General features: G+C 40.2%; 1 pseudogene; it reads left to right on the top strand.

Annotated features, from left to right (window-relative positions):
• Positions 1–26,411, top strand: part of LOC149191457 (ABC transporter C family member 14 pseudogene) — a 103,001-nt pseudogene that overhangs the window by 73,812 nt on the left and 2,778 nt on the right.

Genomic DNA, 26,411 nt, shown 5'->3' on the forward strand with positions numbered 1-26,411 from the left:
AAGGGTCTCAATGTTAGTTGCTTCCTTGTCTCTACCTTTGCTCGTCATTTCTTGGGGCTTTCTGCTCTCATCCTTGGATTCTTTTGTTGATTCGTCATCCTTGATGACTCTAATGGCACACAAGTCTTTCTCAACAGCAATAGCCTCTTCGCATCTTTCTAACAGTGTTGGCTTCGCAACTCACTTGACGAACTGCGCAATGGTGGTTGGCAGTGCAGACGTGTAATAGTCGACAGTGATGGAGTCATGAGGTTTGGTGTCTGCTGAAAACTTTTTCAAGATACGCGTAAACCTCTGATTGAAATCTTTCACTTTCTCTTTTCCCTCCATCTTGAGGCTTCCCAATTCTTTGAGTAGCATGGTTGGAGTCTTGTCATCAGCAAACTTTTCAAGGAACATATGTTTGAAAGAACCCCAGTTCTATATAGAGTTGGGTGGAAGGTTGTGATACCAAGTAGTTGCCCGCCCATCCAAAGTAGATGGAAACAATATACATGCTATGTCGTCATATCATACTTCAAGGGTCTACGGCTGTAGGTAGAAGTTGTTTAAGTGGTCCTCTGCCTTCACCACGCTGTCAAGGTTAAACTTGATGTTCATTCTCTCTGCTCGCTTCAACATCTTGTGCAGAACAGCCGGGAGAGCCAATGGTCCCTGAGTCATCCATTCAAGATTTGGGTTAGCCATCTCTTCATCCTCTTCGTCTTATTCCTCTCCTTCGGAATCTCATGGTTCTGGATTTGAGTTTGTCAGTTCGTCTCCACCTCCACTTCCTCCACTGCCTTCCCCTCCGCCTCCTATACTAGAGTTTGATCCCAAGACCAAAAGAGTGCCTTGTTCGTCTTCAAAGAAGATTGGAGGTTCCTCTCCGTATTCAATAGCTTCTTCCAAACCTTCAAGAGTACTAAGGAATGCTTCTTCCACCGATGATACAACAACCCCTGTGGGAGTGGCTTTTGGCTTCTTCGATGTGTGTGGAAGATATTGTATGCCTGGGATCAGTCTGACTGCTTTCGCAAACTGGCGAGTGATGGGACAGACGGAGCAAAGGTGTTGATATGAAATCTCATGTTCAATTCTGGGAGGTGAGGAGTAACCAAATGTTGAGTCATGAGAGAGGGATTGCAAGTTACTGCCTTGACCAGATGGTTGATGAGTGAGTGTGAGGGGAATTTCAGCCATGTACAACTGGTTACCCTCCTTCTAGTGCCAGAAATGTTGACGGTGTTGGACCCGCCAACATTCAGGAGATCACCCCGGTATGAAGTCCCAACTAGACCTCACACCATACTACAAGAAAAAAGGTCATTGGTGAGGGTCATGCCTGTGACGGAACCCTAAGGTCAGTCACCAATGTCGCATATGGTGACGGTCTTTAAAAAATCATTGTTGTAAGTGTATATAGTGATGGTCCTTTAAGGTTTGTCACCAAAGCCATTTTCAATGACACTTTTGGTGAGGGTCGTTTAAGGCCCGTCACTAATTCTCTCTTTGGTGACACTTTTGGTGAGGGTCGTTAAAGGTCCATCACTAATTCTCTCTTCGGTGACACTTCTAGTGACGATCTTTTATTGGTTACTTTTGGTGACGGTCAATAAATGTTCGTCATTATTGATCATTCCAATGAGTTTTTTATGACGCTTCATGCCTGTGACGAACCTTTAAGGCCTGTCGCCAATGTCTCATATGGTGACGGTCTTTAAAAAATCGTTGTTGTAAGTGTATATAGTGATGGTCCTTTAAGGTTTGTCACCAAAGTCATTTTCAATGACACTTTTGGTGAGGGTCGTTAAAGGCCCGTCACTAATTCTCTCTTTGGTGATACTTTTGGTGAGGGTCGTTAAAGGCCCATCACTAATTCTCTCTTTGGTAACACTTCTAGTGACAATATTTTATTAACCTTCACCAATGCTCTTTTTGGTTACTTTTGGTGACGGTCAAAAAACGTTCATTATCATTGATCATTCCAATGAGTTTTTGATGACGCTATGTACCTGTTACTATATTTTTTCTCAAAATATAACGAATTAAGACCATTATTGTGGAGTATTTTTCATTATGTGTCCAGGGTCATAGTGGTTATAATAGTCAGTCAAATAGTTAAGAAGTAATTAGTGTGTATCATTTCCCTCAATTCATAAGGATATAGTTTTCCTATGAGTCAACACATGATTCATCTCTATTAGGTTTATTATATAGCAAATTTCATTTAAAGAAAGTTCCACTAGTGTGTTTAGGAACTATATTATTTAATACATAATAAAGCTTTGTCAGTTATATTAATGAGAGAGACATAGCACTCTTCAACACTCATGGCACACCTTAACATGTTTTGGAATAGTACAGTAACATTCCTTGGAACCTTGCATGTCTTGGAACATCTTTGTACCTGGATCATCTTTGTACCTAGAACATATTGTCATGAGTAGGACGCCCAAGCACATGTTGGCATGCCCTAGTATAGCATATCACTCCCCTATCATGTGTTGGCATGCCCTGTAGTCCCTAGCATGCCCTGGAACACCTTGGCATATTGCATTGACAAACATTAGCACTTGGCACACATTGGCACTTGGCATGTATTGGAACATATTATTAGTGTGCCTAGCATGCCCCTTTTGAAAAAGATAAAGTCCTAACTTATTAACCCTCTTATGTGTTCATTTCCTTGCATTTTAGCTTGGTTATTCCTTTTGTTGCCTTGAAACTCCTTGACACATATTGGCATACTCTGGCACCCTGCACATCCTAGCATGTCTTAGCACCTAGCATGCCTTGGCACTATTTGGCATATGTTAGCACACCCCGGAACTACCTAGCACACTCTAGCACTTCTTGACATTCCCTGATATTCCCTGGCATGCCTTACCCATGCTTAGCATACCTTGTCACTCCCTCCTTGGCATGACAGCTAACACTCATTGACACTCCCTGACACACCCTCATATTCATTCACTTCCATGCATTTTGACCTAGTGCTCCCTTGTGTTGTCCTAGTACTCCCTAACACTCCTCAACATTCATTGGCACTCTCTAGCACACCTTAGCACTCTTTGATATGCTCTGCCACTTCATAACATGTTGTAAATCTAGCTTGTCATTGATGTCAATATGGCATTGGACGAGATGGAAATCTGTTATTGTCCCCACACAACTCACATCAACAAACATCCACCACTACATTATGTTGAACAAATTATATATCGTATTCACCAAAAAACATATGTCGGCCCCCATTCCAACGACTAGTCGGCTACATAAAAATAAGTAAATAAAAAATAAAAAATTCACGATTTCTATTTACATATATATGTGATTTGATTTTGGGGAAAAGGGATAAGTGATGCGGAGAAGAAAACAGAAGAAAATCGGATAAAAAAATAGGAAAATGTGTTCACATCTCGTGAACTTAAATGAAGAAATACCGTAAATGCATATCTCGGACAGCCTGTGGATAAAAGCATATTTCTGGGTAAACGTAATTTCTGGATAAAATACAGTGAACGCATATTTTTGGGTCAACTAATTACAGTGAGCGTGAAAAATCTCAGACAACCTGCAGATGAAGTTTCTGAGACAGCGTGATTTATGACAGCGTGTGGTTTGGAATTTTGCTGAGGGTGCATCACCATCGCAGATCCATGTATGGGATCGCAGAGGGTGGAGGAAATATTTCAGAATGGTCTACAGGATGCATGATCATTCGAGTGCATTTTTCATTTTCGGATCAACGAAGCAAGAAATGCGAAAGGGATCTAGGTGAAGGAAAAATTCAAGTTCGCTGTGGTGGACAGGACCCGAGTCTGTTGTGATAAAAACCTTGAAGATCTGTGACAGTAAATCCGAGCTCGAGAATTTGTTTCTCTTGAAAAGTGTGGCTTGTCACAAAGACCGAGTTCTTGTGATCTGATGTGTGAAAACGTCATGGAGGTTCGTTGATTGTGGAGGCTCTGTTACTTAAACCTTGTGGAGGCTCGTTTTGCTCATACCTATTGTAGCGGTCTCAGCTAGGGTGCTAGACTGGACTCTATATTTAATATCGACCGAGGTGCGTAAGCTTAGAGGCATGGTCTAAGGTATATAGACATAAAGAATTACCGCCCAGGTGATTATGAGGTAAATTGCAAGGCTTCTTTACGGAAGACCATGATATGCAGCCTATCCTTCACACACCTAGATTACCCTACTGATGTATCTGACTACAAGACATGCATCTATCAAAGCAAACTGTGAATCTAAAGACTGTGTATGATTGTGGCAACGATTCTAACCCCCTTACAGAGGTATCACTTAGAAAACCTTTGCTTAGTAAACACACACAGCATGCAAGATATTTCCACTATGAAACTATAAAAAAGGAACATGAATAGACTGTGAAATGAGGCAGAGTTTATGAGCATGCATCTGTAAATCACACAAGGACCAAATCCCTTACAAGATTCTCGTTCCAGATCCTAGTGCTGACCATTCAACATAACAGTAAACCCTTCGGATGCGCACACCATATACATGTAATGAAACTCAAAACATAAAGGAATCGAAAGCTCATATGACTGCAGCATATATACTATGTGAATCAACAGTTATATAAATCGAAACTATGATGCAACCTGTGATACATAAATCGAAACCAATACAACGCTGTGTAAGCATATAGAAAACTAATCCAACGCTGTGCAAACATATATGTATAAACTGAAATGAAATGTAAACAAAACGAAGAGTAGTATACCAAACAAAGGATGCAGGGCCCGTACGCGCCTAAGGGTATACTGACTACCACCGTTCAGCAATCAACCAATGCAAAGGAGTGAACACACGTTGGGACTGTAACCGGTTCTGTGTATTAACTAAACTCTGTTCTGAGCGAATGTTTCAACAACTGATTAATTAAAATTCAAAAACATTGAACTACTGTATTTACACACGCGTACATACAGCCATGTCATTAATGCAGTGAATGTACATAGTGTTGTTGCCGCGTTTTTACATAGCCTTTTTGCAAAATGTTTCCATACCATAAGTTTCAAAAAGAACAAAAAATCAAAATGAAAATAGAACAATGTTGTTGTTGCCTTTATGCGCCAGAGTATCCTGCTTTGACTGAAGTTGACCGCATGCATAGGAGGCTCGATTTGGATGGAAGATAGGTGTTTGCCCATCCTTGGACATTTCACTTTTCGCCCATGCTTTTCGTTCTCGCTCATCCGCTGCACCACATGTCAAACGGTAAACTCATTACAAGTTGTGGGTACTTCCTGTAGTCAAGTCATCAAAAACCTCTAATTTTGGAACATAAAACCCCTAAATTAATTCTTATGCAATTTAATAACTATAGAGAAATTAATAATCAACATTCAAGGATTTTGAGGGATAAATGATGAAAATGTATGGATAAATGATGTGAAACTGGGAAGGAAAAAGGGTCTTAGGATGATACCAACATCTCTCCCCGACTTAAGGACTTAGCATGTCCTCATGCTACCCCAGAGGTACTCCCTTTGAACTCTGTGCCTGCATGGACCTCTGCTGCCTTGAGCAGGGTATCTACATTCTCCTTCACCTGTTGATCCTTCTGTCCCTTGAGCTCTTGCTTCAGCTTTTTATATTTCTCTTTAAGAGCCTTTTTCTGGTTGTACCACTTAGTGGCCCAGTTGGAAATCTCATATTGCTCAGTCTCTAACTCACTGATCCTTTCCTTTAGCTTTTCATTTGTCTTCTGTACTTCTTTGCTTTGTGCCCTGAGCAGTTCATTTTCTATTTTGATAACCTTTTCCAACATGTTAGCTTCCATGAGCTCTTCTTTCAATTCCTCAATTTGCTTTTCTAGCTTCTTCTGTCTCTTGGTAGGAGGTGGTGAACATTTCTCCTGCTGGTTATGGCTTTCCACCTCTATGTCAACTTCTGGTGCTGGAGGTGAATGATCACCACTTTCAACATCCAAATGGGCAGGGGCAGGAGATTAAAATTGGTCTTCTTGCAACTGAGTTTTTGATGTCCTCCTTGATCTTCGGGAGTAGGTGGTGAAGATTTTGTCTTTCTCAGCTCTCTTGACATCCTCTTTTTGCATGTTTCTGGTTCTTATGCTGCCCTCAGGTTGAGGTGCTCTGCTGGCCTTAGACACTGGAATTTCCTCATCTATATCCTTCATAAACCCAGAATCTTCTTGCAGCTCTTCTTTTTCCTCCTCATCTCTGATCTGGTTGACAGTTAAGAATTCTTTCCATGGCTTCCCTCGCTTTTGCAACTCATGTTCAATGAGGATTTTAACCAAGCCAAAATGATATAGACTTTTGTCCTCATTCCCTTTTTGTTTCTGGATAGTTTTGGCCATCTTTGTTAAACTTTGCAGCAGAAATATGGCACACTGATTTCACATTGTTTCTTTAGATGGAGGAGTAGCTTGATGTGATAGAGATAAACAATGCTGTATCTACCTTCACATGTTATAAACTTTTGGATAATGTAGACCATTTCATCCCAAGGATGAACTAACCAGCTTCTTGGAACTCCCTTTTTCCAGTTTACTGAGGAAACTCTAGACCTGGACATGAACTGTGTCCATGATTTCTCCTTGAATTGTTTAGTCTTAAAGTACTTTTCTCCCTCAGGGCTGAGTCCAATTGCCTGGGCTATGGTGTCCTCTGAGATTCTGAAGGAGAAGGTGCCTATTAGGGCCTTTTCTCCATTAAAAGTAAAGGCAAATTGTTTTGTGACTTCTTCATTGCTCCCATGGAATTTTTCGAGAAAGGGTAGCCACTGTGCTTCTCTAAGGATCTCAATACAATCTTCATGGTACTGTGAGCTATCGAATGTACTAGGTTCAACTCTATTAGTCATGGTAATGGCCGAGGGTTATACCTCTAACCCTTCTCTGTCTATACTTTTAGAATTTAAACACAGAGATGTCAAGTTGGTTACCTGGTATATGTAGCTTCCTTCAATCTTTAATTATGGTGCTTAGCTGGTCGATACAACTGCTGTGGGTGTTGGAAGTAGAATGGTGATGCTTCCCTTTTCGGCGCTCACCGGTTTCACTGTGTAAACCGACCCCAAACAGTGATACTTTCCTCTGCGCTCTTTGTTCAAATTTCACTTTGTAACCCCACTCAAATGGTAACAATCGCCTCGGCGTTCCTTGCTTCACTCCTTTACGTTGTAACTCTACCCATATGATGACAATCTCCTCGCGTTCCTTGCTTCAAACTTTCGTTGTGTAAGTTATGGGAATCGAGGATGTGAAATACCCTGTACTCGCCTTACAATGTAATCATACAATTTAAAAACAGAGGGTTGTACGCTTATATGCACATTAGCATAAGGACGCTGAGAGCGTACCGAAAGTGCTGAGCTATAATGCTGGGTAGCAATGCTGGGTGGCGAGGTTATAATTCGGGTGTGTGTGTGGTGTAAAACATATAGGCCGTTTGTTATGATTCGACTGTATGGAGTAAAGAATATATATATATGCCGCTTCTATCTCATCCTTTGTTATTTGTTTTTTTACAAACACACAGCTTACCACGTGTCCTTTTTAATTATATTCAATCATGTAGAGAATGTTGGTATGCCTGGAGGGTATATGTGTTGGTGATGGGTGTTAGGGATAGGTGGATGTAGGGAATGATGAAACTTGGTGGGATAAGGGGTGGTAAGTGGATGTATGAAGGTGTCCTTGAAATTAATTACAATAGCTTATAGTCACCAAAATTACATTAAAACTAATCTAGGAAATTAAATGCCCAAAAATAGAAATACATTACTCCTTTGTTGATCATTTGACATGCTGAGTTGCTAATTCTTTTGACTGTTCTTTTGACAGGTCCTCTTGAGAAAAGTTTTGAAGATATAACAGGTCCCTTAAAAAATTTGAATGTACAGGTCCCTTTTTGAAGACTGAAAATGTAATAGGTCCCTTGTGAAAACTGAAGATGCAATAGGTTCCTTAGGAGGATTTGAAGATACAGGTCCCTTGAGAAAATTGTAACAGGTCCCTTGAACAGCTGAAGATGTTCATGCAGCTCTTTGTATTATTGCAAGTTTACTGAGCTTGCAATTTGCTGGAGTGTTGGTGGAAGTCTGTTGAAGTAGCCTTTGATGTCGAGAAATTTTTGACAGGTCCCAACTGAATGTTTTAAACAGGTCCCTTACTGTTGATTGGAATGTCTCAAACAGGTGTCAATTGCTTTAAACAGGTCCCTTCTGAATATCTTAAATAGGTCCCATTGCACTGATGGTATTGATAGCATAGGTGTCTGAACAAAACAGGTCCCCCTGCAAACTATTTACAACCAGGTCCCTCTGAAAATCATGACAGAACAGCTTATTTTTTAAAGTCTAGAATGCTGGTAACAAGCTGTTGTGGGAAATTTATAGAATAAGAAATCTGAAGAATTTACAAGGGAGAGATAAAAGTAACAGAACAGATGTCTCCCTCTCCCCGACTTAAGGTTTGACTTGTCCTCAAGTCATGAAACAACTGAGAATTGAAACAATGAACAACAGAAATAGAATTCATGCTCGCCAATAAATTGGTTTTCAGGTAGGAATTCAGGGTTAGATTGTGCCAGATACTGGTTTTCACATCTAACCCATTATTATTTTTTTTATTTTTTTATTTTTTTTATTTTTTTTGAATTTTTGTTTTATTTATTTATTTATTTTTATTTTTTTATTTTTATTTTTTTTTTTTTTTTTTTATTGTTTTTGTTTTTTTCTTTTTATTTTTTCTTGATTTTGAAATTGAAAGAAAATGAAACTAAGGCAGTGATAGTGCAGCCGAGGGCTGCAGTACCTCAACCTCTTCTTGCTGAGATAACGTATTGAAAAAATCTTGTTTGCTGATGGGCTTGTTGTACAGCTTCAGGCGATGACCATTGACTGTGAAATAATGACCTTTGCCATCAATAGTTTGGAGTTTTACTGATCCATTGTCATAAGCCTGAACGATTTCATAAGGGCCCATCCAATGGGTGGTGAACTTAGCTTTATGATCCTTGAATTTTGAATCAAAAAGCAGAGCCCAGTCACCTTCTTTGAAGTGTTTCTTCTTAATGTGTGAATCATGCCATTGCTTCCTGTGCTTTTGCATGAGGGTGGTGGTTTGTTCTGCTTGTTGCCTCATCTCATCCAGCTGGTTCAACTGCTGGATTCTCTCTTTCTGTGCTTGATCCAAATCAATTAGTAAATCTGCAGCTAATTTAAAAGTGTGAATTTGGAATTCAATAGGAAGCATGACATCCTTACCGTACACCAACTGGTATGGTGTAAATCCGGTGGTATCTTTCCAAGTAATCCGGTAAGCCCAGAGTGCCTCCTTGAGCTTTTCCTCCCAGTTTTTGCGGTTCATTGCAACAGTTTTGGTAATGATCCCCTCCAAAGTCTTGTTGGTCGATTCCACCTGCCCATTGGCCTGTGGATGGTAGGGGGTACTTTTTCTATGCTTTATCTGGTACTTGTCTGTGATGTCCTTCATGAGCTTGGAGGTGAATTGGGTACCTTGATCAGTGACAATTTCTCTTGGCACTCCATACCTCACAAAGATCTCCTCAAAAAGGAAATTGACTACTGTGTGTTCGGTTGCTCTTACCAGTTCTTTTGCTTCTGCCCACTTTGTGACATAATCAGTACACACTAAGATGTACTGCTTACCATTAGAGGTTGGGTTGATTGGTCCTATGAAGTCCAGAGCCCACTTATCAAATGGTTCTAAGTGAACTTGGGGCTGAAGTGGCATCTGATCCGTAGCTGTGGGTCTGCCCATCCTTTGGCAGCTGTCACAACTCTTTACATACTTCTTGGCATCCTTGAAAATGGATGGCCAATAGTATCCAAGAGTAAGAACTTTGAAGGCTGTCCGCTTCGCTGCAAAATGCCCACCACACGGTTCATCATGGCAAGATTTTAAAATGTCAATTACCTCATCATTTCGGACACATCTCCTAATGATCATATCAAAACCAGTGTAAAAGAGATCGCCATTGAGCCATGAATATCTAACACTTTGTTTGATCAGTCTTTTCCTTTCCTTTGCAGTGAAATGTGGAGGTGTCCTACCTGTAGACAAGTAATTAGCTAAATCAGCAAACCAAGGAGTTACTATGGAAATGGCGAATAAGTGCTCATCCGGAAAAGAGTCCTCAACAGGAACAATCTCACCTGGATTTTGCAGTCTAGAGAGGAAATCTGCCACCTGGTTTTCTTTGCCTGGTCTATCTAGCACTGTGATGTTAAATTCTTGCAGCAATAGTAACCATCTGGTAATTCTGCCACTAGTTATTGGTTTATTCATGAGATGTCGAATGGCAGAGTGATCAGTATGTACAAAGACTTCATAACCAGTTATGTAATGGCGAAATTTGTTCACAGCATAAATGATGGCAAGTGTTTCCTTTTCTGTAACTGTATAGTTAAGCTCGGCAGGTGTGAGATTTTTACTAATGAAATAAATTGCATATGTACAAGATTCTTCTTTTTGGCCTAAGCATGCACCTATGGCAGTGTCAGATGCATCGGTAAAAATATGAAATGGTAAACTCCAATTAGGCCCTCTCAGGACTGGTGCAGTAGATAGCTTCTTCTTAAGTTGTTCAAATGCATGTTGGCAGTTCTCAGTCCAATTAAAAAGTACATCTTTGGCAAGAAGTTTAAACAAAGGTAAGGCTATCTTGCTAAAATGTTCAATGAATCTGCGGTAATAGCTAGCATACCCAAGAAAACTTCTTACCTCTCGCTGGTTCTGTGGAATAGGCAAATCGGCAATAATCTGTATCTTGGCTGGGTCAACCTGGATGCCTTGAAAAGAGATATAATGGCCCAACACTATCCCTTCATTTAGCATCATGAAGCACTTTTCGTTGCTGAGGGACAGGTTAGCTTCAATACACCTTTTCAAAACTCTTTCTAGATTATCTAATGCATGTTCAAAAGAATTGCCATATACTGAAAAATCATCCATATACACTTCAACACAATCATGAATCAAATCAGCAAAGATAGCTAACACAGCTCGCTGAAATGTAGCTGGAGCGTTACAAAGTCCGAATGGCAAAACATTGTAGGCATAGGTGCCCCAAGGACAGGTGAAGGTGGTTTTGTCCTGGTCTTCAGAGGCAATTCGGATCTGATTGTAGCCACTGAAACCGTCAAGAAAGGAAAAGGATGATTTGCCGGCTAGGGTGTCTAACACTTGGTCAATGAATGGCAGTGGAAAGTAGTCTTTGAGTGTGGCTTTGTTCAGCTGTCTGTAGTCAACACAGATACGCCACTTGCCATTCTTCTTAGGCACAATAACCAATGGGGATACCCACTGACTGTCAGAAATAGGATATATAAAGTTGACTCTCAAGAGTTTTTGCAACTCTTCTCTGACAATGTCTTGGAGCATGGGGTTCATTCTTCGTTGTGGTTGCGTCACCGGTTTAATGGTGCTATCAGTGTAAATGTGGTGAGTGCATGTGTCGGGGTGAATCCCATGCATGTCGGTGTAATCCCATGCAAAGGCTTTTTGGTACTTTGTCAAGAGTCTAATCAATTTTTCTTGTTGAGATGAGTCAAGGTGGTTGCCTATATTCAAAGTTTTGCCTGGACTGATCTCTATGACTTGACTCTGAGTATTGGTGATGGATTGAACTGGAAAGATATCATGAAATGTAGATTGCAAGGAGTGGATAGTGCATGTTTCTTGAAAGTTTTGAGCTAGAAGTACATCTGCAGCATTATATTGTTCATTTCTCAAATTTTCAGATATATCAGGCTGTGAGAGAAATAATTCTACCAAATCAGTATTATCTTCATGGAAATCATAGATCTGGTCAATGCTAAAAACAAGTTGTACCTCCTCTTTGTCATTAAATTTGTCATCAAGCCACAAGTTATGGGTGACTGCAGGTGATTGTGTTGATGGATAGAGGGTGAGCTGTTTCCTTTCGGTCCCTCTAGAGATAATCATGTTACCTGATCGGCATCCAATAAATGCATCAGCAGTCGCTAACCATGGTCTGCCTAGAATGATAGGATGTCCTCCTAGATTGGATTTGGGTTGAAGGACTAGGAAATCCACCGGATACTCCCAAGAGTCCAGTGAAACAATGATATCTTCCAAAATCCCCTCAGGAATGACTTTGGACCTGTCAGCTAGTTCAAGAACAATTGTGGTATGTTGCAAATTCACAAGCTGGAGTGTTCTCATAGTTTCAAGGGTCATGACATTAATTGCAGCTCCAAGATCTATCAAAGTGTTTGGGATCTGTACGTTGTTAATGATGGTGGTCACTTTTGGAATGCCCGGATCAACATACTTCTCCATGGAGATGGTATTGGTCATAAGGCCTGCTAAATTTCCTAGAACATGAATGGTCTGAGGATCAATCCTCTTCCTAGCAGGTTTCTTTAGACACATATCTTTGATGGCTTTGGTGTAAATAGGAATGTCCTTTATAGCTTGCAGCAAAGGGATTTTTATGTAGACATTTTTAAGTTCATCCAAAACATCAAATTGTGGTGGAGGCAATGGTGATTTGACTTGGACCAAACGGTCCGGAAAAGGTGGTTGCAGTGACTGCATGTGTTTGTCTCTGGTTTCACTGCTTGGTTGTGTTTGAGTTGTCATTTCATTTTCTTTTTCTAAGTTTTCTCCTTGCTGATCTGTTATTGGAGAATCCTTTTGGAGCACCCTACCAGACCTCAGGTTAATGTTTTGTAAAGGCAGTGTGGAGTAGGAAGTTCCTTCCTCTACATTATAAGCTGGCCTCTCTGCTCTATTGTTCGGATTTGGGACAGTTTGAGCAGGTATTTGTGTGGGTCTGGGAGGTTGTGAATTAGTTGGAAATTGAAGTTGTGGGACATTTATTTGTGGAGGAGCAGGCAAAGTTTGTTGAGAAGGTTGGGGCTGATAAACAACTGGCTGAGGGTGCTGCTGATATGGCTGTGAATGTGATGGATATGACTGAGGGTACTGCTGATATGGCTGTGAGTAAGGTGGGTATGATTGAGGATACTGATGGTAGGATTGAGGATATTGTTGAGATGGTCTCCATTGATTTTGTGATTGGTTTGCATGCTGCCATGGCATAGGTATATTCCATGAGTTTTGTGCATACATCTGATCATTTATAGGAAATTGCATATTTTGATTAGGAAACATACCTTGGGGTGCTTGCCTTGGTTGCCATGGTCGCTTTGCACCCATGTAGTACACGTTCTCCATCTCCGTGCTGGCTGCCATGTTACAGTTCTGCACAATTTTAACTTTAGGACAGTCAAATATATCATGATGCTCAGTACAGAAAGCACATACTTGTATATTGTCTAGAGGACAGTCTTTTAATGCATGCTTCTTGCGACACTTGGGGCAGAAAATGGCCATGATATTGTCTTCTTCCTCTTGTTTCTTTTTGGCTTTTAAGGTATCAATTTGGTTTCCTAGAGTACTCAACAAATCCATTTTGAACTCTTCTAAAAGATTACCAATTTCAGCCTGGGTGACACTAGCATAGGCAGTTTTTATGACCCTAGATGACAAGGTCCTCTTTCCCATTTTGGCTTTACTTCTTGAATATTTTTCACACAGTTCAGCTATTTCTTCAAAGGGTAGGGCAGAGATATCACCTTTGCCCATTAAGTTGAGATCATCCATGTATTCTTCCCTAATACCTTTCAAAAAGATCGTGCGGACTAGATCAGGAGGCATGGTTCGGTGTTTAGATTTTTGCAAGTTATAGACAAACCGTTCTAGATATTCTTCCAAGGTTTCGTCCTCCTGCTGGCTCATTCTAAAGATGTCATCTTTAGAGTCTTTGGATCTGCAATAAGGCTGATATTTCCTCAGAAATATCCTCCTCATGCCATCCCAATCTACTATGGCATGTTCCCCTAGCCCCATAAACCATTTCAAGGCTGCTGCCTTTAATGTGGCTGGAAACAATCTCAGTCTGTGAGCATCATCTGTATAACCATAAGTGCGACACACAATGTCGAATTCAAATAAAAATGAGTCCGGATCCTCTGATGCCATACCATAGAAATTGGGCAACACGGATGGGGGTATATTTTTCATTTTAATCTCCTCATCCTCCTGTGGTTCTTGTATAGGGAATTTAAAAGTGGATTCCTCTTCCTCCTGATGGGGAACTGATCCAGATCCCTCCTCAGCCATTTCGCTTGTTCTCTTAGTGTCTCTTGGTGGAAAAGAGAGAAAGGAATATTGTTTGGTAATGGTGCTACTTTTCCCTTGGGTAGAGGATTTAGGAAAAGGTTGCTGTTGTGATTTATGTGCAAACAGAATTTCTCTCTCAGCAAGAGTAATGTGTTGTCCTGAATAGAATTTCTCAGCTAATGTTTGAATATCCTCCTCAGTTGGTGTTGAGTCTGCTCCTGATGATGATGGATTAGTGTTGAGATGGTGGGGGGTTTTCACAAATCTCCCTTGATTGTCCCTAAGTCTAGGCATATATGAACATGATTCTAACTGTGTTTTTTTTTTGGTTGTTTTTGTGTATTTGAAATTTTTTTCTTTTTGTTTGAATTCTTTACGTACGCCTCCCCGGCAACGGCGCCAAAATGTAGCGGTCTCAGCTAGGGTGCTAGACTGGACTCTATATTTAATATCGACCGAGGTGCGTAAGCTTAGAGGCGTGGTCTAAGGTATATAGACATAAAGAATTACCACCCAGGTGATTATGAGGTAAATTGCAAGGCTTCTTTACGGAAGACCATGATATGCAGCCTATCCTTCACACACCTAGATTACCCTACTGATGTATCTGACTACAAGACATGCATCTATCAAAGCAAACTGTGAATCTAAAGATTGTGTATGATCGTGGCAACGATTCTAACCCCCTTACAGAGGTATCACTCAGAAAACCTTTGCTTAGTAAACACACACACCATGCAAGATATTTCCACTATGAAACTATAAAAAAGGAACATGAATAGACTGTGAAATGAGGCAGAGTTTATGAGCTTGCATCTGTAAATCACACAAGGACCAAATCCCTTACAAGATTCTCGTTCCAGATCCTAGTGCTGACCATTCAACATAACAGTAAACCCTTCGGATGCGCACACCATATACATGTAATGAAACTCAAAACATAAAGGAATCGAAAGCTCATATGACTGCAGCGTATATACTATGTGAATCAACAGTTATATAAATCGAAACTATGATGCAACCTGTGATACATAAATCGAAACCAATACAACGCTGTGTAAGCATATAGAAAACTAATCCAACGCTGTGCAAACATATATGTATAAACTGAAATGAAATGTAAACAAAACGAAGAGCAGTATACCAAACAAAGGACGCAGGGCCCGTCCGCGCCTAAGGGTATACTGACTACCACCGTTCAGCAATCAACCAATGCAAAGGAGTGAACACACGTTGGGACTGTAACCGGTTCTGTGTATTAACTAAACTCTGTTCTGAGCGAATGTTTCAACAACTGATTAATTAAAATTCAAAAACATTGAACTACTGTATTTACACACGCGTACATACAGCCATGTCATTAATGCAGTGAATGTACATAGTGCTGTTGCCGCGTTTTTACATAGCCTTTTTGCAAAATGTTTCCATACCATAAGTTTCAAAAAGAACAAAAAATCAAAATGAAAATAGAACAATGTTGTTGTTGCCTTTATGCGCCAGAGTATCCTGCTTTGACTGAAGTTGACCGCATGCATAGGAGGCTCGATTTGGATGGAAGATAGGTGTTTGCCCATCCTTGGACATTCCACTTTTCGCCCATGCTTTTCGTTCTCGCTCATCCGCTGCGCCACATGTCAAACGGTAAACTCATTACAGGTTGTGGGTACTTCCTGTAGTCAAGTCATCAAAAACCTCTAATTCTGGAACATAAAACCCCTAAATTAATTCTTATGCAATTTAATAACTATAGAGCAATTAATAATCAACATTCAAGGATTTTGAGGGATAAATGATGAAAATGTATGGATAAATGATGTGAAACTGGGAAGGAAAAAGGGTCTTAGGATGATACCAACACCTATGGAAGTTGATCTCGTGGCACAGTAGTCTCGGCTCTATAATCTCGGGATAGTGATTTATCTCTTGCAATTACATATTATGCAAACTTCAGCAATTGAACAGCAACTGAACAACAATTGAACAACAATTGAACAGCAATTAAACAACAATTGAACAGCAACTGAACAGCAATTGAACAACAACTGAACAACAATTGAACAGCAATTGAATAGCAACTGAACAACAATTGAATAGTAATTGAACATCAATTGAACAACAACCGGTCCCACGTTGACTTCCCACGTATTTTTCCATAATCCTTCTTTGGACAGTGAAGAACTCTCTCATCAACAAAGACAATTAAGTGAAGCTCGGAATTGAGGATGACACAGTGAAGAATTATGTCATGGTCAGACAAGTAAGAACTTCTCATATTCCCTATTAAAGAAAGACAACAAGATTGGTGTCCTTGGAATCGGTGCTCCTAAACACAAGGTAGGTGCCTTGGATTAGATAGGGTCGAAGCCCTAGAGGTCGGAGCCTCATCAAAACCAAGTTGGTGCTTGGGAATATTTATCATACATTGTATCTATTTTTTTTTTATTCAATAAAATTACTCTTATATGGTTCTTTGATTAAAATTGCAAAGAATCTAACTGGTTATAATAACAATTGAAAGAAAATATTGATTCACCCCCCTCTCAGTATTTCCAACACATGCATCACACTCCCTGACGCACATTGGCACTTGGCACGTGTTGCAGGCACTTGGAAAGTCTTAGCATGTTTGGCATGTGTTGAGATGACTTGGTATGCTTTGGCATGGTTTAATATTAAATTTATTTGAGATCAATTATTGGAAACTAGATGAGAAGAAACAAAGGAATATTTGGCACTTAGAATGCATTGACACTTGGCACTTGGAACCTATTGGCACCTAGTGTTGGTGTGCCTAGCATGCCCCTCATGGAAAAGGTAAATTGATGACTTATTAACCCTATTATGTGCTCATTTCCTTGTAGTTTAACTTGTTCCTCCCTTCTGTTGCCTTGACAGTCCCTGGCATGCATTGTCACACCCTTGTACATCTTGGCATGTCTTAGCACTTGGCACATCTTAGCTTGTTTGACATGTCTTCGTACTATCTAGCGCATGTTAGCATGCCCTAGCATTCCCTTACACACCTTGGTAGTCATGACCTCACAACTAGAATTACATTTTTCCATGACTTTGGAACCTTACATTCACTAGAACACCTTGGCACTCCCTAGTTGTCATGCCCTCTATTATCCTCCACAATGTCCCAAGCTGATGAGGAGATCGACAGAGGTAACCACAGACCAAGATTTTAGTTTGGTAGCTAGCCCTACCAAACCAGAGAGGGCTCTCTCTATGAAATCACAGCCAAGAGATGACTGGAATGTAAAGGATTTAAGGCTATATAGCTAGGCTCAGGTGGGTTTTGGAAAATTTAGGGTTTTGTTGCTGGATAAGGGAGAAAAACCAGGTAGCTAGGTCAGAGGATCAAAGGGTTAAAATAACAAAGATATAAAGGAGCAAGGTAGAATTACTTTTGTGATGGACCTTAGGGTTTGTCGATGTAGTGTAGTGTTTAGAAGAAGAAAAAGGTCTTAATGAGCATGAAACATGAATTCATTAAGCAAGAAAGAAAGTAACACATGATAATGATTTTTCCATCAAAATAGAGCTTTATGCAAATAATTTTGTTTATAAACAGTAAGGAAAACCATTGAAGAATTTATTAATGGAAATATAAGATGAATATATTTCATATAAAGCTATAACAGAGAAAAAATAACATCACAAACTTACTGCACGTGAATTCCTAGATAATAGTTGCAAATTGTGTCCTTTGATTTCCATAAAATGTCCAAGTACAAGCTACAATAGTTCTCTCCTCTGAAATCCAACCCATTCTATCACTCAAAAACTGATACATAAATATCAAAACAACATCTCCCCACTCTCAGGGGTTGAATCCATGACTCTAGGAATTGTTCCATGAGGTGTTCTAACCAAACCCTAATGTCTAGGTAAGTTAAAAACAACTTCTACAATTAACTTTGACTCCAACCTCTCTCATAAATGAGGTAAAATTTACATCAAAACAACTTACAAATACTAACCACCCATTATTTACATTTACTTTTACCCCTCACATTCATCTACTTCACCCTTTTGACTTTTACCAAAGTCAAACTAGGAATTACAAAAAATTACACAGTGAAAATTTTACAAACATCTCAGAAATTTACAGGTGTGCAGCGAGCTGTTGGAGGCCATTTTTGATTGCCTTTATGAAGTCCAAATCTAGATCTGAAGCCTTTTATGGAAATCTAGGAGAGTGTAGATGTCTTTAGAGTATTTTTTCACTCAAAATGACCCATTTTTTGCTGATATATGGCCATTCTCCCAAGATGTCTCCAGGTGCGCAGTGAAATGGAAAAAGAGGGGCAGAAAGGTGATTTTTGGCCTCTTTTTTGAAAATTTCTCAAAAACTAAGCCCCAGACCAAGAAAGTGGGAAAATGGGTTTTGAGAGGGGGTCATAAGCTTTCCAAAAATGTTGAGTTTCCATCATTTGGAGCCCTAAGGAAGAAGCGTAGCGTGAGCTCGCTGCATTCCTAGACAAAAAATTGCCCAAAAATTGCAAGTCTGCACCAGTCTGCACCAAAACACAAAATTTTCTCCAAATCCTCCCAAAATTTTTCCAGAGATGCCTAATGAGGTATGTTATGCAATCATGGATTCATCAGCAAGTAAATCTAACTTACCCTTCTCCTCTTGTCTGATTAGGGTTTCCTTGAGTTTTTCCTTCAACTGCTTGATTTTGACCTTGGCAACCTGATTCCTTGTGTAATAATGGATGGCCATTTTCTTTTGCAACTTGTTATCCCTTTTGGCCTTGTGAAGGAGTTTCTCAAGGTGACAATTTAATTTTTCAAGCCAAAACTCCTTGTCCTCATTTATTTCCATGGCAATCCTATCTTCAAAGGTCAATTCTTCCATTGGTGGCTTTTGTTCTCTTTCCCTCTGAAGTGCCTTCCTAAGACCCATTGTCCTTGGTATCTTCCTTGCCACATGTCCTTCATGTTGCTCAATGTCTTCATGGTCCACCACTGACTTTCCTTTCATCTCTTGTTTCTTTGCTTTGAATTTCTCTTTCTCCATGACTAGTTGTTTTGCCTTAAGTTGACTGTTTTCTTGCTCAAGGAATGTGTCACACGGAATAAGTCGATCTTGCGAACAAGATAGACCTTCCTAGAATCTAAAGAAGACATAATGACAAGCAAACCAACCAGACACTATCTTTCTCTAAATATGCTTTTATAAACAATAGCAAACAAGTGTTTTTAGGGCCTACCTTAGGTCCAACGCAAGCTTGTGGATGCCCTCGCTCCTTTGATCCAAATGAGCTCCTTTTCGCGAATCTGCAAACACAAACAAGGCAAACAAATTAAATAGCACCTGAAAAGCCAATTGCATAAAACATATTTAACATGAAAGTCAAGGAGTCCATGAAACAAATAACATAAGATACTTGTTGAGAAAAATGAGTTTGATTGTATTAATTCAAAAGAAGAAGAACTTTACAACCTTTGCCTTGACACTGTACAAGCTCCTCCCAGGGTCCAGCAAGAAGTCTCCTCTACTTTGACAAGTTTCACTCACTCCCCAATGAAGCCAAAAAGATGTGTGATCTCTCCTCTTAAGCTCAACTAGGAAGTCTTGATTTCACCAGCATTTACCCTCAAAAATGTTCAGCTTCTAACCTCTCTAGCAACCAGCCCAATGCCTGTATTTATAGTGCAATGGAGGGAGGTTACTAGGTCCTCCTTCAAAGGGATAGCTCCTCTCATCAAGGGATTAGCTCCTTCTCTTTTGGGATGCATGAACCACCTCAGAGCGAACAATCCACGTCAAAATTCCTTCTAGAAACCTCTAGAATTAACCCAAAGTGAGTTTTTTTAAGATAAAACTTGCGCCTTTTGACTTTCACAGGGGTCCGCACCTACACCGTTAGGGACAGAGCGGGCAGGTCCATAGCTTTTGTACACAGAAGGTGTGGGACCGCAGGTGACCATGAGAGAAAGTGCGGAACCAGAGTTACATTGATTTTTAATGTCTTTCTCTCATTTCCAAAGCTTGATTTGAAGAGCTGAGGTCTGAGACTTGCTTAGGAGGTCAGTACAAGTGATGATAGACCCATACTGACTGCAAATAATCATGGTGACGATATTTTTGTGTAACAGATTGCCCCCTAAAGTGCGAAGTCTGTAGTAGATGAGGATTTCTTATCATTTAGGAAGAGTGAAGTACTTTATCATTTCGAGGATCATCTTGTGGAGAACCCGGTTGGAACCTGTAAAAACATTCAATGCAAAATATATATATGAGATCATATCATCGCTGAGGTAGGCATTCCCATGCTCAGATCAAAACTGACTAGAAAAACTAACTACTGCTCTGATACAGGAATGATCTTGTAAAACATCACAAGTATAGATTCATGTGGACACAGTATGGGCACAGCCATCTGTTTATGAATAGTCCATTATATAATGAATACAAAATTCCTCGCAGCCTGGATTGTGGAAACTAGATCCAGGGTCTTCATTTCTATTTCTCGAAACAGTACGATTCTATCCATGCGAATGAATGTGTTGATGTCGAACATGGTAGAAACCACTTGATTACCAGTCAATGATGTAAATTGTTAACAAGTGTGAGAGAAACCACCAGTGATGTCAATGGCTCTCAAAGTACTCAGTACAATCCATGAGATGCGAATAAATGTGTTGATGTCGAGCATGTCATGGAATCCTTTGATCGAAAGTCAATGATGTAAACTGTCGTCAAAGGTGAGAAACCTGCCATTGATGCATGTAGATTTCAAGGTACTGACGATTACTAGATCATCTTTCTAGATAATGAGCTGATGTCGATAGAAAGCGATCCGTCGTAGGCAAGCCCACAACACGAAATCATAGATCAAGTTGAAGAAATTTAGTTGCAAGAACTGACTCAGGGATGGTCAAGATGGATGACAGATATTTTGCAGATGAATGGCTTATTGGCAGTGACCTCTTGAACACATAACGACACGACAGATGGTTTGGTGACAATTGACCCAAAGTTAATACCCAAAAACCGGCTGAAGACTTTCAATGTGGTTTGATCAACTGTTAGGCAAAGGATTTCCCAACCCAGGTGAATAAAAGTGTCGTGTTCAAGAGTGGTTACAAAGTATGGCAAACAGGCTCATTTTTCTCTCTTTTCCCCCACCATTTCTGGCAAGTACCTCTTTATTTTTGACAAGCTTGAGGAGGATAACATTTGCTTGATTATAAGCTCATCCTTCGGATCAGTCCAAATTAGTTTAAATTCGAACCCTAAGAAGGAGTGGTTCGTTCCTGTTTGTAATTGAACAGGTCCTTTACTGTGAAATTTTAACGAGTCCAGTATAGGAGAAACTCGGCGTTTTTCAATTTTAGAGAGTCTGAAAAAACTTAAGAAGACTCCAGGGTTGACCTTTTTCGTAAATTTGTGTCTCCCAAACCCGAAAAAGTATAAAATAATACTTGAGAGAACTGCTTGATCTTTTACGACCGAGGAGTACTTTTCGTCATTAGTGCCTTTGACCCGAAAAAGTAAAAAAGTGATCAATGACACGTCGTTTTGTAACCAATATCGAATTTGAAACGACAAAAATCCGGCAATCTTTTCATGTTTTTACGGTCAGAAAAGAGCTGTAAGTGGACCGTCTTTTAATTCCATTTTAACGAGTCTAAAAGAAACACTCGGCAATCTTTTCATGTTTTTAGGAGTCAGAAAAGAGCTTAAAGATGACTCTACATGTTTTTCTGTCGAAAATGATAGATTTCGCCTGAATAATCCTTTATTCTGCACAAAAACACAAACATTACTCATACCTGTTTAAAATGGATAAAAACGCCGCAAAATACCTTTTCAAAGTGAAACATAAACAAATTTGCGATTTATTTACTCAAAAAACTTATAAAAAGGGCCTTTGTCAACTCATTTTTACCGTTTGAGTTTGGGTGAGAAAATAGTGCTTTTGCTCAGAAAAATTCCCGTGAAGATTGCGAAAAATCCAACCGTCGGAATCGAGCGCCGTCTTCTCCAGGTAATCCACATCATCCTACTCTTCATTTTCAACCGTTTAGTTTTTTGTTTTAGTCCTTCATTTCATTTTTGGGAGGGTTTTTAGGCGCAAAACCCACGCGCGGGGGCCCGCAGGTTTACCATTGCGGGCCTGCGGACCCCGACTTTTTCTCCATTGGGAAAAAGCTCGGGGTCCGCACCTTCCGTGTAGACAAAGTGTGGTCCCACGCACTGTGTCTAACTCGGAGGGTGCGTACCCCGCCGCAAGGGTTTTGAACCCAAAAATTCTCAAAAATGGACCAATCAAAATATTTTCTAGCAATTTAATTAATCTTTATACTTGATGCAGAGGGTACATCATGCTAGATTGGCGTGAAAGAGAGCATGAGGACGTGGATGCTGCCGCATGGAATCATCAGCCTTCACTTGATGCTTTGAGGGCGTGCGAATTGTACAAATTTTGTGCCATTCCTGGCATGAGGGCTCAGGTGGATTTCTTACAGTGGCTGGTTCACAGATGGAGCATACAGGACCAGTGCTTCTTCATTGGCGGCCACCAGCTCGAAATCGAGCCGGCGGACATATATTTCTTGATTGGTTTGCCTAAGAGAGGTGAAGACTTGACTCTGCACGGGACTAGGCCAGGTGGCCAGTCTGTCGATAGCCTCCGGCTAGAGTACTGCAACAGCCAGGCTAGAGACAAAGGGATAGACATAAAGACCATATCTCGTCCTGAACTCATGGTGACTGCGTTTACTGTCACCAGACTTTGCGGAGCTGCCGCATTACATATTGCCATCGGATCCCAGATGTGTATGGCAGTTGATTGCTTTCGAGGCACCATCTTCAACTGGTGCGATGCCGTGTTGGCCAATGTGAAAGGCCAACTGACCAGGGCCAAGAACGGACGACTAAAGACCTTTGGTTATGGGGCTTTAGTTGTGAGTTTTGGCCTGGAGAGGGTTCCTATGTTGATCCCACAGCACCTTACTGTTGGAGCTGGGCTTCCTCGAGAGCCCAAACTGATGCGATGGGTTGCAGTCATGGCCCATCACCCGGACGAGAGGACAGAGGTTTCTCGGTTCAAACCTGAGTATTTCCAATGGTTGGAAAACTAGGTCTTTTCCATTCAGGATTTCCCTTACGCTGGGATAGATTTTCGTGGTGACCCAGACATGGTTCTTCCACCAGGAGAGCAGTGGGACGAGTCAGGTAAAATCCTTTTCAACATTTTCCTATTTTAATTTTTTTTATTTTTCCATCGTCTCAAAACTGATAGTAAAAATTTTAAAATGCAGATGTGGGTCCACAGCGACCAGCCGCTCTCCGGCCTTTCGAGAGGAGGCAACCAGTTGCACCCGCGCCAGCCCCACAGGATGAATCAGCAGAGGTTTTGGCCGAGTTGGAGGGTCATCTCGAGCGCTTGACAGGAGATATTCCTGAGACCACTATAGACGACATTCCTCGTCGACTTCAGCGCTATGTGATTAGAGTCCCGGGACCTTTTAGGAGGTTCCTTTGCAAGTTGGCCTGTGCAGTGGTTTCTTATAGAGATCATCACCAGTGATAGGATGATCGCCTATTATGGGCACATGTGACATTTTTGTTTTTTGTACTTATCATTTTTGCCGATTATAAGGTGTTTTTTCAACCTATGATCGAAGACGATGTATTTTTTGACACACTCCTATATATATATATATATATATATATATCACTATTACCGGCTATCTTGTTAATCATGTTATGGAATGATTTTAAATTTACATGTATGATTATTGCAAATGTCTATTTAACATTCGAGAAGCAATTGCATCTGCTAATGTATTTAAAGACCTTGGAATATGTTGATATTCAATATAATCAAATTCACGTTCCAAGAGACGCACTCTCAAAAATAATCTTAATAACACTGGATTTCTAATATCATACACTCTATTAAGCTGTAATACAATGAGTTCAGAATCTAACCTCACTATCAAACTCCAAATCCAAAATGAAATAGATTCAGAAAATAACTCAATCACTACACTGTACTCGGCAATGTTGTTCGTTGTTTGACCAAGGCTTACCCCATGCATAGATACTAACTCGTCAGAGGGCGAAAAGATAACCCAAGCTGCGGAAGAGATTTTCCGTGTATTACGACAAGCACCATCAGCGAAACCAATGTATGTTTGGAGAGGCATCGACATCTGCAATACCAAGAGTAAAACCAAGATAAGCAGGAATAATGACAAAAAAACACTCTCTAAGCTAAGCACACTGTTTAAACTAAAACACACTAGCTAGAAAGAAAAACTATCCTAACTAAAAAATCTCCATACCCATTCTTTTAAGCATAATACCTCTTCAAGTAAAGGCCATTTCTGGGTTTACCCAAAGAGTCCCCATCAAAGTCTACCAATTCATAAGCCCCTTTGGCTAGCTTTCGCTTGACAACATAGGGACCATGCCACATAGGAACGAATTTTCCAGCGCCTAATTTATCATTAGCTTGATCATAAACTAAGACTAGATCCCCTTCTGAAAAATTTTGAGGGGTCACATTTCGATCATACTGAGCTTTCATCCGTTTTGCGTGAGTCTCGATCGCCAATGCAACATCACGTCGATTCTCATCTAATTGAGCCAAGTATAACAAACGCTTTTCCTCTTCGGAAGTGGCTGGAAATAACTCAATGGCCATTTGCAGTGACGGGATTTCGCATTCAATGGGTAACACGGCTTCCAAACTGCCGGATTTTTTCAAAATATGACCGGAATTTCCATAACTTTCAAAGAAAAAAACATAATCGTTAGACTACGATGTTAATATTCCCCTTATGTGTAAACCTCATGTTCTCTTTCCCTCTTTATATAAACATACTAAAAAAATCTTTTATACTTTCATGTAATAGATCCTAAAAACATTTTTCAAAATATTTTTTTTTATAAATTTTATTGATACCTCAATACAAAATTATCATTTTGGAGACCCCCTCTAAAAGGAACCTCCTACTCAATAATAGCAACATAAACAATGGAAAAATTATTAAAATCTAATTTTGGGCCACTCTAAAATCTAAAATTTAAAATTGACCCATTAAAATTTAATTTCCTGCAAACAAATTTACAAATTGCTAAAATCTAATCATTTAATTTCCCTCCTTCCCCTTCCGTGCTACTTTTCTTCCTTAGCAGGTTGGGAGAGGGCTCAAAGCCAATAACACTGAGTAGCTAGGGATTTTACTATAAATAAATTCTATTTCGTACTAGGCTTCCGGGTAGACTTAGCATTGTAGTCCCTTCTTGGTTTGTAGTGCCAAATGCGGAAAGAGAAATACTGGAAGGTAGGCAGCAAATGATACTTGGGGCCCTTAGCAAAGCATCCCCTGAGGGGTGAAAAGATGATTGTGCTATCCCATAATATGAGGGGCATAGGGATGGCCTCCCAACAACGATCCATGAATAGGCTGATTCAAAAACATCGACCATCCATTCTGTACATTCAAGAGACTATGTGTTCAGCTAAAGCAGCTCAGAAGGTCCTCTCTAGGTGGTCGAGGATGGGTAAGTTGCATCCTCCACAATAGTTATACAATTCTGGAGATGTAGAATGCTATCCAGGTCAAGAGCGTATAATGAGAAAACAAGAAATAACCTCCCAACCAGATCCTCTGCCTGTAAATAGCAATACAACCCTCCTCTTTTTCAATTTATTGCAGCTGGGATGATTTGACGAAGGCTCAGATATTACATGGTTATGGTGATATTAATGGCCACCTGGAGCCTTCAGAGAGTGCAGGGATGAGACACTTGGCAAGAATGGCTACTACTTATGCTAAGTGATACATACAGACCAAAGGCACATTGTTCAGTCTATATGGAGAGAACATATACTGGGAGTGGAAATGATTGGCAGCCTTATTATGCATTGTTTTATGGCTTGTAACACCATTTACTCTGCAAATGAAGTGTTCTGGAATTGTTGAAAAGAAATAGAGAATTGATAAGGCCAAGACTGAGACAGATGAATATTGAAATGATCCTTCAAAATTGAAGCAACAAGGTGATCACATGAGTGAGAGTTTAGTAAATGAAACCCTGAAGATCGATGACAAACTATCTTAAGGAAGTGGATTCAGAATATGAGGATGTGGAGGATGTTGATAAGTCTGATCTCTAAATTACTCTCTGAATCGCTCAACTGATGAGGATGAAGACGACTTTGAGCTGAAGGAATCAAAAGAGGAGTTTTAAGCAGATGAAGATGATGCCTTTCAATGTGGG

The sequence above is a fragment of the Pinus tabuliformis genome, chromosome 2_2 (genome assembly GCF_031772625.1).
Source record: "Pinus tabuliformis cultivar Carrire ecotype Pingquan chromosome 2_2, CPIR1, whole genome shotgun sequence".
Lineage (NCBI taxonomy): Eukaryota > Viridiplantae > Streptophyta > Pinopsida > Pinales > Pinaceae > Pinus > Pinus tabuliformis.